Source organism: Chiloscyllium punctatum, chromosome 22 (genome assembly GCF_047496795.1).
Source record: "Chiloscyllium punctatum isolate Juve2018m chromosome 22, sChiPun1.3, whole genome shotgun sequence".
Taxonomy (NCBI): domain Eukaryota; kingdom Metazoa; phylum Chordata; class Chondrichthyes; order Orectolobiformes; family Hemiscylliidae; genus Chiloscyllium; species Chiloscyllium punctatum.
The window spans coordinates 55,934,406-55,947,396 of NC_092760.1; the positions used below are offsets into that span (position 1 = coordinate 55,934,406).

Here is a 12,991-nt window from a genome sequence, read left to right on the forward strand (position 1 = left end):
GAGACATAACTTCTATGGAGCTAGTTTCAGCGATGGTGACTGAGAAAGCTACCATTGATTATTTTTTAAAATCTCCCTCTGATTCACTATTGTTCTTAGGAAATGAGACTTCCCATCCTTACCCCATCTGGTTTACATGTGACTCCAGTCCCACAATAATGTGGTTGATTATTAACTGCCCTCAATTCAAGTACATTTAGAGAGGAACCCCACACAAACTCCTGGGGACAATGAGCAAACTCCACAAAGACAGTCGCCCGAGGGTGGAATCTAACCTGCCTCCCTGGAGCAGTGAAGCAGCAGTCCTAACCACTGTGCTACTGTCACTCCTTCAGCCACTGCGCAGTGGTTAGGACTGCTGCTTCACTGCTCCAGGGAGGCAGGTTAGATTCCACCCTCGGGCGACTGTCTTTGTGGAGTTTGCTCATTGTCCCCAGGAGTTTGTGTGGGGTTCCTCCCAAAGTCCAAAGATGTGCAGGTTGAGTGGATTGACCATGCAAAATTGTCCATAGTGTCCAGGGATGTGCAGGCTAGCTGGGTTAGCCACGGAATTGGAGGATGACAGGGGTATGGGTGTAGGTCTGGGTGAGCTGCTCTTTGGCAGCTCAGTGTGGACTTGATGGGCTGAATGGTCTCTTCCACACTCTAGTGATTCTCTGATCAATGTTCGAGATTGGCAATAAGCACTGGACCTGCCAGCAATCCTCACATTCCATGAAAGAATAAAGAAAAATATTCTCCAAGACTCCATAGTAATTGGAGAATGGATATTTTTATGTCATTGGGAAATCTTTATCACTTAATTACTTGTTTCTAATAGATTATTCCTTTAGAGTTGCAAACATTGTTACAGATAGACTGGACATGCTATTAGATTAAGTCATGAGAATCACAGAAAGAAGCGACTAAATATCTTATTTTATCTTACCTCCAAATTGCTTCTCCCTGGCCACATTATTAATCATACTTTTATGTTTAATTTATTTCAACAGAAATATTTGATTTAATTGGTTGCCTCAGAAATTGCAAAGCACTTCACATTGGTATCATTTTGAAATGCAATGAGAGTTATATAAATTGACACAGAATCAATAATACTATAAGAATACCTCACAAACAGCAAATATATCAACAACCAGTTAATCTAATTTTCGTAGCAGAGTTAACAATTAGTGAAGACTTTTTTTTTCAAACAACAGACTCACAACATCTTCAACCTGAACACTAAGCAAAAGAACACTTATATTGTGTCTTCCATAAGACAGGATGTACCAAAGTTCTTCCCAGTCAATTAAGTACATTTGAAATGTGGTTAATGTTGCAATGTAGGGAATCATTGTTGGCAATTTGTGTTCTGCAAATTCCACAAGTGAGAAATTGTTAAATGAATAATCAGTTTTCACATGGAGATGAGGTTTTTCAGAACTCTGAGACCATTCTTTTGTTCTCTTATAACGTAAACAGATTTAATCTCTAATTCCAACATATAAAACCTGCAATGGTACTCTTGGATCTCAATTCTGCACAGAAATGTCACTAAGTTATATATAAGCAAAATACAGCAGATGCTAAAATTCTGACATAACCACAGAGAATGCTGGAGAAACTCAGCAGATCTAGCAACATTTGTGAAGAAAGAAAGAGCTAATGGTTTGTGTCCCGTGTGATTCTTCGTCAGAACTCTGTTCTGTGTTCAAGTATGAAAATAATGGTTACGTAAAACCCCTACAGCACAGATTGAGGCCATTCAGCCCATCAAGTCTGCACCAATCCTCTGAAGAGTATTCCACCCCATATTTACCACAGCTGATCCAGGTAACCTGCACATCCCTGGGTACTACAGGACAATTTAACATGACCAAGTCACATAACATGCACATCTTTGAGGTGAACATGCAAACTCCACAGAAAGTAACCTGAGGTTGGAATCAAACTTGGGTCCCTGGTGCTACGAGACAACCATGCTAACCACTATGTTGCCATAAAAACCTGTGTTAGATTCAAAGAATTTGCAACATATCAGAGTGTATAACTCCTTTCTGAAGAAGAGTCATACTGGACTTGGAAAGTTAATTTTGTTTCTCTGCTCAGAGATGTTGCAAGACCAGATTAGATTCTATACTCTTCGATAGGGGTTTGAAGCTCCATAACCCAGAGACAAGTGCATTACCAAATGACATAATTTAAGAAAACCTTGCATCACAATTGTCAAGCTCATGAAGAAGAACTTTTTGTTCTGGGAACCTCAGTTAAAAATTTGGGATGATACATCAGAATGACGCACTTAGTACATTTAGTTTTTAAATACAAATGAAATAGTCAAAATATTTTGGATAAAACGTTTCCATTTTAGATGCAATTTAAAAACTGAGTGGAAATAGCTCTCAAAATTATGCTTCTGCTTATAGGTTTTTACTTTCTTCAAACTTGTATTTTGCAGAATGTAAAGCTTTTCCTGAATCAGTCTTCCAGTTTTATTGTGGCTCAAAAAATGCTGAACTTTTTAAGTGCTTTCTCAAAGCCTTGCAAATGGAAGCAATTAACTGAGGCTAGCAATGGTGATTTATTTGATCTGGGATGTGTCCAGTTTGTTAAAGATTGATTTAACTTTACAAAATATAAGAGGCATTTCACTGTTACAGTTTTAAATATCCCAAACTGTAGGGAATTCAATTACTTTTCAAACAAAATTCTGCCTTATGTCTTTTGCTTTATGAACATCTAAAGCAATTCAATGAGATAAGAATAAAAGATTTTCAGTTTCTAATAACAATGTAATAAAACAGAAATATTACATGTCTTTCAGAAAGAAAGAAACTTCAAATATTAAAATAATAGTGACACCATAAAGAGCTATGTTAGATCTGAAGAATTTGAAATATGACAGAGCATACAACTGAAAAGGATTAATTGAATCTCTTTTTAAAAGAAATTATATTAATCTGTACAGTCAGAAAGTAAACACAAATTTGATAGTGAAGATCCAAGTTTTGTTTTTTTATTCTGGAACTCTAAACCCCGCCCATCCATCCTATTACCTCCCGTTTTTTGCCAAAGGTTTCTTGGCTGAAGTAAAAGTCTGAGAAAATGAGCTATTCGACACGTGCAGCCCATTTTAAGTTGCCTCATGGGACTGCATTGCACGATTCATTGGAAAGCTCATTATTGAAAGTATTACTGAGCACAGGGTTGAACCAAGCTGATTCCTCAGAATATGAAACTGTTAGGCAAAATAAAAAGATGGGGATAAATAGAATCTAAAAGTACAAGTTGATTTGGTGCTGGTGAATACGTGAATCTTTATGAATCCTTACACTTTAATTTCAGTCAGAATATCAATATTTATATACCGATAAAAATTGAGTATTAAAATAATGCCTTTGTTACAGGTGAACTTGGTAATATGGAAATACATATTGGAGGGGATATTTGATATCCAACAAGAAAACAACATTTTTCTATAAATTTTTTACATTGGAGTCTTTTATGTTTGACACCAAGTTAATGAATATTAATGCTGTATGATTTTTTAATTAACTTTAGCATTACACAACATTTTTTACTGTAAAATCAATTCTGAATTGATTTACTTGATATGTGCAACAACTGGATCTTTTTGCAGGGTAAACAAACTCCTGAAGAAATTTGACATTAAATCACTCAAGAAGTCTCTTGGATTTTAAAGGTGTTCTCTGGAGCTTTGTCAGATCTTATGAAATACTTTAAGATTAGTCACTTGGTTGTACAGAACATGAGCATTGCTAAGTGGAGAGGCAAACTATTGAAGCATTTGGCCTTGCACTCATCAGGATGAATGCAAGAATACCAAATTTCAAAGGCAGCAACAATTTATATTACATGGAAAAAGTATGCCAGTTGGTTTAAAAGTTGACTCTGCTCCGTTAGGGTGGTTGCATTGGAAAACTCAACAGGAAATTATTTTCCCCAAGCTTTTAGTTTTTTTTGCAATATCTTTAAAATGGCAGCAATTTGCAGGTGGGCTGCATGTGTATAGGTGAGGGAACTCCCCAGATCAGTGATTGACTGAACATAAGCCTTCTGATCAGCTTGGACACATCATGATTTTAAAAGTAGCTGCGTGTCAGCTGACAGACTGTGTCGATAGAAGTAGTGGGTCCCAAAACTCTGCATTTTGCTCATTGTCATTCTCTTCAATTCAATGTCAATGCTTGATACATTTTTGGAGTACGTAACTAATGGATGTGTAATATAGCTATATCTGTACTGGGGAAAGAGCACAAAGTCTCTGGGCAGAATTTTATATGGCTCTGAATGACATGGATTACAGTAAGAAATCTGGGAGAAATTCACAAGAACTCCAGTGAGATCTTTCGTGACATCAGTTTCATTTTTTACATGTTAGGTTAGATTCTCATGAGGCAGTTATGAGAGTCTTATTAAATGGATTATTGCTTGTTTATCACCCTCCTTAACTCCAAATCTTGCAATTAATATGCAGCTCATGTAATATCATAGGACAGATAGAAACTGGATACCTGACAAGGAAGTCAATGTGGGTACCTGGCAATCCCAGCATACTACTTACTCATTCAGACTGCCATGTTGAACACCTGCCACCAACCTCTCAGGCATGCTCCAGGAACCAGCTACATATACCCTGTGTCATCAGGTGCTGATAGTTGGCATGTGCTTCATAATGCTGCATTTTGGAGTGCACTATAAATTATGATTAATATGCACATTGCAGACAGGTTCAGGCCCTCCACTCCTGGAATGGATGAAGCTGCATCTTATGACTGCTTGCTTGTTTTCTTAGCACTCACTTACTTAGCACCTACATGTATGTTCATAGCATCACTGCCTTGCCATGCTTTGTTCTGCTATGCCTTTTAGCACGTTGGCCCGTGAAGCAGAGCCTAAAGACACACTCTGTTTCTATCTTGACTTATTTTTAGCACACACGCAAAGCCAGGCAACCTGCCTTGCTGGTCAGTATTGTACAATATGATGCTATCTCAATCCCACACCTGCACCATGTGACAGCAGCATACAAATAAAACACACTGCATATGTTTAACCCAGATGGCTATGTCTGAAAGTCTAAAAGCAGTCATCCTCAGTTAAGTCAGGAGAGACAATCTTGGGGTTGTGAGGGGTGTGGGAACAAATGGATGCTCAGTATTGTTGCGCTCAATGGGAAGTGCAAATGAAAAAGGCAGATACAAGTTTAGGGTTTGGGGTTGTGACAGCGGTATTGGGACGTGCTGTTCTTGATTATCAAGCTGTGTCTGCAACTCACTTTGCCCAATAAACTAATGTTACCTTCCATCTTCACATGATTCATAAATGTTCAATGGAAATGGAAAATGACTGTGTCCACACCTGGAATGGGCAGAGTGCTATTTTTCTGTGTGAGAACACTATGTCCATTTGTGAGCAATGTGCAGACCTTCAAAGGTAATTTACAATAATCAGACATTTACAGAGTATAATTATAATTGTGGCATCCTGCATGTAAAATGTATGCAATGTCCAACTGTGTGGAATACAAATTCTGGTCACAAGTAATCTTGATTATGTCATTGGTCATTTCAGGTTGATCATTTTCATCTCTGTGAAGCAGAAGTAATCACAAAAAGCTTCAAAGTGGTACCAGCAGGCCACATATCACAAAGCCAAACTGAGATCTCATCGTCTACACAAGGGCAAGGAGCTGACAACCTCTCATCTCAAACTGTAAGTATTCACCAACATATTCCTACATGCAATTTTACCTTTCTTGGTGATGTGGGGTAGGTGGCTAGGTGCAAACTATCAGTAACTTAACAGCACTTACCATCTCCCTCTGCGACAGTGACTTAATGACTCTGATACTCTAATGACTTCTGTGATTAAGACTGAAGGTGGATAAAATGCAAACCAATCTTCAACTAGGGAGATTTTGGAACAGACAATAGGTCTGCTGAAGATGAGGTTCTGGTCTTGGGGTGTCTTGCAGTATAGTTCAGTCAGATTGTGTCACACAATCCTTGTATGCTGTCCTCTGGATTACTGAAGCAGGCAAAATGAGAATGTTATGATGGCTGAAGAGCTGGGAGTGAGGCCACAGAATATGGAGGAGGAAGATGAGGACTTTGAGCATGGGAGAAGATCAAGTGCTGCGATGTCAGATGAAATAAGCCAGTCAAGACTTAATTGACACCTGGTTCCAATCAATGTGAGCTGGACACACTGACCACTCATTAGTTGTAATTTTGTTGTTTTCAAAAGGCAAGTAGTCAACGTCTGTTTCTAGAGGCAGATGCAGTTTTTGTTTGTTTTCTTTGTTTTTGCTGTTGATGAATAAAAATGAATGTTTATAAGCATTGGACGTCTTTCCAGTATATGACAGTCCCACATTGAATAATGAGAAAATGTTAGGCTGCGCTGGACTTTGGGGAAAGAGTAATACTCCCTTAGACACAGCTCAAAGGTGGAATGACACTTGGGTGCGTTACCTGTGTAGCTTGGTTCATCAATTGTTATAGATTTACAAATACGCATTTGTACTCATAATGCAGTGTGTTACCTATGTGCCCTCAGAAGCGTATTTTTTTGTTTCCCTTCCCACTATGTAAGAGGTGTGGCGCACAGGTAATGAGACAAGTTGTAGAGAATAGCCTAAGAAAACCTGCTACTCATGAAGCGAAACCTTCCATCTAACTCACCAAAATTGTCACCTAGCTGATTCTGTTAAAATTCAGGAGGCAAAAGTGAGGACTGCAGATGCTGGAGATCAGAGTTAAGATTAGAGTGGTGCTGGAAAAGCACAACAGGTAAGGCAGCATCCAAGGAGCAGGAAAATCAACGTTTCGGGCAAAAACACTTCATCGGGAAGATGAAGATCTTTTGCCTGAAATGTCGATTTTCCTGCTCTCAGATTCTGCCTGACCTGCTGTGCTTTTCCAGCACCACTTTAATCTTAACTCCATTAAAATTCATTCCAATGATTTTGCCAGTTCTTGGGTCAGCAATGAATTATAATGACTTAGTGTTGCACCACATTCAGCAGTGTGTGAGGGGGAAACCTGACGATATTGTAGCTGTCTGATAACACTCGGGGTAAAAAGAAGCGTACCTGCTGACAAAAGCTCATGCACAAAGAAAGAAACCCGAGGAAAGGTATTTAAATGACTATAAGTTCTCATCCAGAAATTAGCTAAATGACCATATACACTGATATATCTGTTCCATGTAATATTATAGGAGTTTGTCTACTTCGAGTGACTGGGCTAGAAATATGGATTGCTTTTATTCCTCTAGGTTTCTCAATTGGAAGCTATTACAAAGACTCAAGAGTCTATTGGTATTTCCTTTTCCAGATGAATCTGTGATAAGCAATTGTCTGTAACTTCTAAAATAAATTTGGAAATGTTGTTATCATCAAATTATCAGTGAAACATATATTTTCTTCATCGCAGAGTGGAAAGAAAATTGTGAAATAAAATTTTAAAACTTTCAACAACATAGTGTAATGTAAGGGTAATTGTGAAAAAATAGTTGGGCAAATGAACAAAATACAGCAATACTCAAGTGAATATATATATGATCTTGAAATTATGCTGCGTGAACATTGTAGGAACGTTTTCTATAGTTGTATGAATGCCTTTGTAATCTACTTTAACAAATTAATGATAACATTTAATGTCTTCATATTCTAATATTTGGGCAGTATGACTTCAAGATTGAAATTTCTACCTTGAAACATAGCAAACCAAAGGTACTGCAAGGTTTTGATAATAATAGAGAAATGCTTGCAATTAACTAAATTAAGCTTCTTGACTCTACTGTAATACACAGTAAAAAAAATTACCTGATTACGTACTAAAAAGCAAAACATATGCAAAATACTTTAGATTGTCCCATTGAATGAACGCTTTATAAAAACAATGTACTCCAAGTAAACTACAAAGCTATAGCTTATGTACCAGAAAATAATAAGCTTTTGAAAGATACATTGGCAGACAGAAGAACAGACAGAGAAAGGGAGGCAGGAGTCTCAATGATATAAACTGTGTGGAAGGCAAAGACAACTGTTCAAGTTGCATTGTCGATAGACACTGTGTTCAGCAATGCCTTTGAAATTATCGAGCTTAACTGTCGCTGGTAATTAGAGAGCAATGACCTTCTCATTAAAGCTGGGAGGCTGATGAATATTTTTCCGTTTTATTGGTAGTAGATGTAGGCTACAGAGACAATCTTGAAATATCAAAGCAATTCTCTAAGATATTTATTAGACTAGAATTTATAAAAAAACACACAGCAAACCTTTGAATTACAAGTGCTAATGTATGCAGAGGCAAATGAATAGCTCGTCTTTTTTCTCTCTTGTATCTTAAATTTTTCATTACAAATTTCCAGGGCTTCAAAGTAGCATCTCACAGTTGGCCCCCTTTCTTCTCTCTTGCATGACAAAGAGCTGTCAAAAACTGCTCCTGCGTTTGTTAGTATTTTTCCCTTTCTTTTCTCTCATCTAAATGTCAAATAGCGTAGCTTAAGTAAAGCACAGCGTTCTTCATCTGGTGCAGTTTAACCAAAACAAAACCACGGAAGGCATCTTAAAAAGCCCTAATTAATGTTGCTCATTGATTTTTGTTTTAGTGTGATGTATTCTATGAAAAAAATATGAATCCAGAAGGCACTCTCATTAAAATCATTAGCAGCTTGATGTTAGCTCAAAAACAGCTCATTCTTTGGTGCACTCCAACACTTAAAAGCACATTCACAAGACCTCATTTAACATCACAGAATAGCTCAAGTTGAAAAACAGCTTCTGCAGCTATGAGCACACATTGAATTGTGATGACCACAGTAGGTAAATGCACTTTTTATGTGGTTATAAATGAAGGTGCTAGCTTTATTATTTTAAGATCCTCTCCAAAGCAAACAAAATACTTAATTACGTATTTTTTTGTCAAAAAAGACCACATGTTTCATTCAATCTGAACAAAAAAATCAAAATAACAAAGAGTTGTCCAGATGCATTTAGCTCTTTTACTTCATCTGGGTTTACCTTGAGTTTCAAGTCTAATAATGGGGTGTTTGTTCAACATATTTGGTAGGTTACATAATGCTGGGGTTTTGAAAAAGCTGATTTGATAGTAATGTACTAATGGACAACATAGAACATTTTATCAATACTAAGTGCTACTTGAGTCACATTGCCTGTTCTTCTGTCATTAAACACAGCCCAAAGAAGATGAACTTGAGGTGACTAATATCGCACTTAGATAAAGTATGAATAGTAAATCATTGGGCCCTATTTCTGTACCTCCATGGGACAACAGTTGTTCTTCAACTAATATAAATGAAATTATGCAGCATTTGATTCAAGTTCTTGATCATACTATCCTGTTGTCACGGAAGACTTCACTCAAAACATCCTCAGCACCAAGATTCTTAAAGACATAATTAGAAATTGCTGGAAAACCTCAGCAGGTCTCGCAACATCCATGAAGAGAAATCAGAATTAACGTTTTGGGGGAAGTGACCCTTCTGCAGAACCGATGCTAGCTAGAAAAAATGCCAGTTTATATGCAGAAGATAAGATGGGAGAGGGGCTAAAGAGTAAACATTAGATGGGGATAGAGCCCAAAGTGAGAGAATAGCAGTTGGTCAGACAAAGGAATGGGTAAGGAGGTTAGGAGGGTGAATAGCTATTAATGGGGACTGTTAGTGGCTAACAATGGGTGGTGTGCAATAGCAGACCATGTGATACCAAACCCTGGTGTGTGGCGGTTGGGGTAAGGACATTGGAGAACTTAAGCCCTAAAGTTATTGAACTTGATATTAAGTCAGGAAGGCTGCAAGGACCCCAGGTGGAAAATTAGGTGTTGTTCATTTTGCTTGCACTGAGCTTTTCTGGAGCACTGCAGCAAGCCTAATACAGAGAAGTTGGCCAGGGAACAGGGTGGTGTGTTGAAGTGGGAGGTGATTGGAAATTCAGGCTCTTTTTTGCAAACAGAATGTAAGTGTTCTGAGAAGCGATCCCCCAATCTACTCTTTGTTTCCCCAGTGTAGATGAGACCACATTATGAGCAGTGAATGAGTAAATTGTGTGAAGTGCAGGTAAACTCCTGCTTCACTTGAAAGGTATGTTTGGGCCCGTGGATACTGAAGATTCTTAAAGTTCCTCATTAAAAGGAATACTGCAATTTCAACCTGATTAACTTCGGTTTCCAACCTCACTATCAAAAATAGGCCAGGTGAAAAAAAAAGGAAATAGAAACAGTTTATGGCCTCCAGTCTCTACTGTTAAACAATGTAATTTCCATTGAAATGAGAGCAGCTTTAAAACCCACTAGTTTGTATTCTGGGTTTCCAATCTAAATACTACTTAGCAGCTTCTAATAGTTGGCTGTTATGCATTGACCAGGACTTTTTAAGTTGTCACCAAAAGCCTAATGGTTTTGATGAGCATTGAGAAAATGTGACCATAACAAATTATAACTGCTATATGCAAGATTGTCAACTCATCCCATCATGGTGACAACTAAAAAATTTCCAAAGGATAAGAGTTCATCAAGTTACCAGAGATATTTCAGGGTAAATATGCTTGAAAAGAAATGCTTTCCTAGTATAATAAAGCAAATTAGCCATTGTTATAAAATTATAAATACTGAGCTCCACTATCATCTTTTGATTAATTATTTTAATGTGGCTTTCCATTTCCTGTCAGTTTATGATTTTTGTCCACAAAGAAGCCATTCAGTAACCATTTGTAATACATTCACCTTTTTCACTTAAAAGTGCTTTTCTGGCAATATTACACAAGGAATGTACCCCCTCTGTTGATGTTGGTTATTTGTACAGTATTGTTGGTGTTCATAGGTATCATCAAAGGCACAATTCAAATGGAAAAACAAACCTCGGAGCAAAACATCTGTAACCATTTAATTAATAAACTCATTAATTAAATTGGAATTCAGGTAGATAACACATAGAGGAGTATGATAGTATGTTTAAATAATTTAAGGTTGTATGATCCTTGTGTTCCGCAAATAAAATGTTGGTTCCACTTTGTCTTTCTTAGTACTTATTTTAAGTTATCCGTCTGTTGTGAATATGCCGCATGGCAGAGGTCCACATGACTCCAGCAAGTCAGGAAGGACATCAGCACAGTACTGCATTCCCATCCAAACAAAACCAGCACTGATGTATTGAATTGAATCATCTGTTTGTGTGCTCAAGCTCTAAGTAAATCTATATGAAACTATAGTCTGATAGTTTAGTTTGTTTTAGTGTTTTTTTTATTACAGGTATCTCTGTATATAGGTTCAAATTTAGGTGGCAAAGAACAAAAATATTTATCACCTAGTCACCTTTTACAGAAATATTTCAGATGTGTTGCACTTAAAATGAATCATTTGTAAGTGTTGCATGGGGCTGTTGTTCTTGAGGCAAATTCTGACGTGAATAATTCACAGAAATTAATCTTGCTTGCACTAATGTTAGACACCTGACTGTGGTTCATTGTATTTAGGAAGAATTTTCACGTTTCCCAACACCTGACATAAACCTTTCCGTTGACAACGATCCAAATACTGAACTGTGCTAATGGAAATTCTCATAAATGGCTGAAGCAAGTTGCTATGCATCTTTAAATAATTTTAAGAAATCAGTAAATTTTGATATTTGATGCATAGGAACAAACGTTTGTGATATAATCATGGTCACGTGATATTTATTAACGAGAGTTCTCCCAGTCTCTTGGCCAAAATTTAACTCTCAACCAACACAAATATTGTTTATGGAATCATACTTTGCACAACTCAGTTGCCATGTTAATCTATAATATTTTTAAAAGCATAACACTTTTTACAATCTCTGGAAATACCATGTTATGATTTAAATTTTTGTAGGGGAACACAAGCTCACAACTTTCTGATTCAGAAGCAATAATGCAATCACTGAAACAAGGCTGGCACGACTTGTAAATGCAAATTTACTTCAAAAGTACTTCATTGACAGTAAACAGCTATGGGACATCTTGAGGCTGTGAAAGCTGTTATAGTTCTCTTCCTCTGAGGATTGCATATTTTGACAGTCCCTTATTTTCTGGGAACTACAGATTTTCCAGATTAGATATTTTCAATCCTGCAGTGAATTTCTATGTGGCGACTTTGCATTTTCAGCAGTTTTTAAGCTCTAATAGTGTCCCGATATCAGCATTTTGGTCCTCCATTTAATAGAGTTGGATGGAAGTGCTGTGCATGGCTAGTATCCCACCAATCAAATAACCTGAAATTCACAGTTGGGAGGTACCTTAACTCTTATATTCCAATAAGACAACTTAACGTACTGGGTCTTAATGGAAAATCTGCAACTGGCAAATTGACTTTTATTAAAACCTTAATTCAAGAAAAATTCACAAGTCTTCTACTTCAAAGAGCATCTACTTCAAAATTCATCTTTGATCTGTATACTTTCAAAATGCATTCTAGTGTATTCTCACCTAATCAGTTTCAATCATTTGTGCTCCTTTGTGTTCTGAACCTTCCAAGGCTCGGTTAAGTAACAGTTATAAAAAACTTAATTACCACAGAAACTGAATAGACTTCCTTTCTGAAAAATATATTTTGTTGACATTTTCTGCTGCTGTCAAAGTACTGCCAGATAAAGCATTTTCCTATTTCAGATACCTGTTCTCCTTTAATTTATTCACTGGCTGCGAGTGTCATGTCATTTCCAAGACCGTAATGAATTCTGGATTAATGGTGCTGGAAAAGCACAGCAGTTCAGGCAGCATCTGAAGAGCAGTAAAATTGATGTTTCGGGCAAAAGCCCGAATTCAGGCAGAGTGCCTGAAGGGTGGAGAGGTAAATGAGAGGAGGGTGGGGATGGGGAGAAAGTAGCATAGAGTACAATAGGTGAGTGGGGGTGGGGATGAAGGTGATAGGTCAGAGAGGAGAGTGGGAGAAGGTAGCAAAGAGGACACTGGGTGGATGGAGTGGGATGAAAGTGATAGGTC

The 12,991-nt window shown here is 37.4% G+C and overlaps 1 long non-coding RNA gene across 1 annotated transcript in view; it reads left to right on the top strand.

Annotated features, from left to right (window-relative positions):
* LOC140493366 (uncharacterized) overlaps positions 1-12,991 on the top strand; it is a 51,407-nt gene that overhangs the window by 16,682 nt on the left and 21,734 nt on the right. Inside the window, exon 2 of the long non-coding RNA XR_011963651.1 lies at positions 5,578-5,718. This is a non-coding gene — a long non-coding RNA (uncharacterized lncRNA). The remainder of the gene's footprint in view (positions 1-5,577; positions 5,719-12,991) is intronic.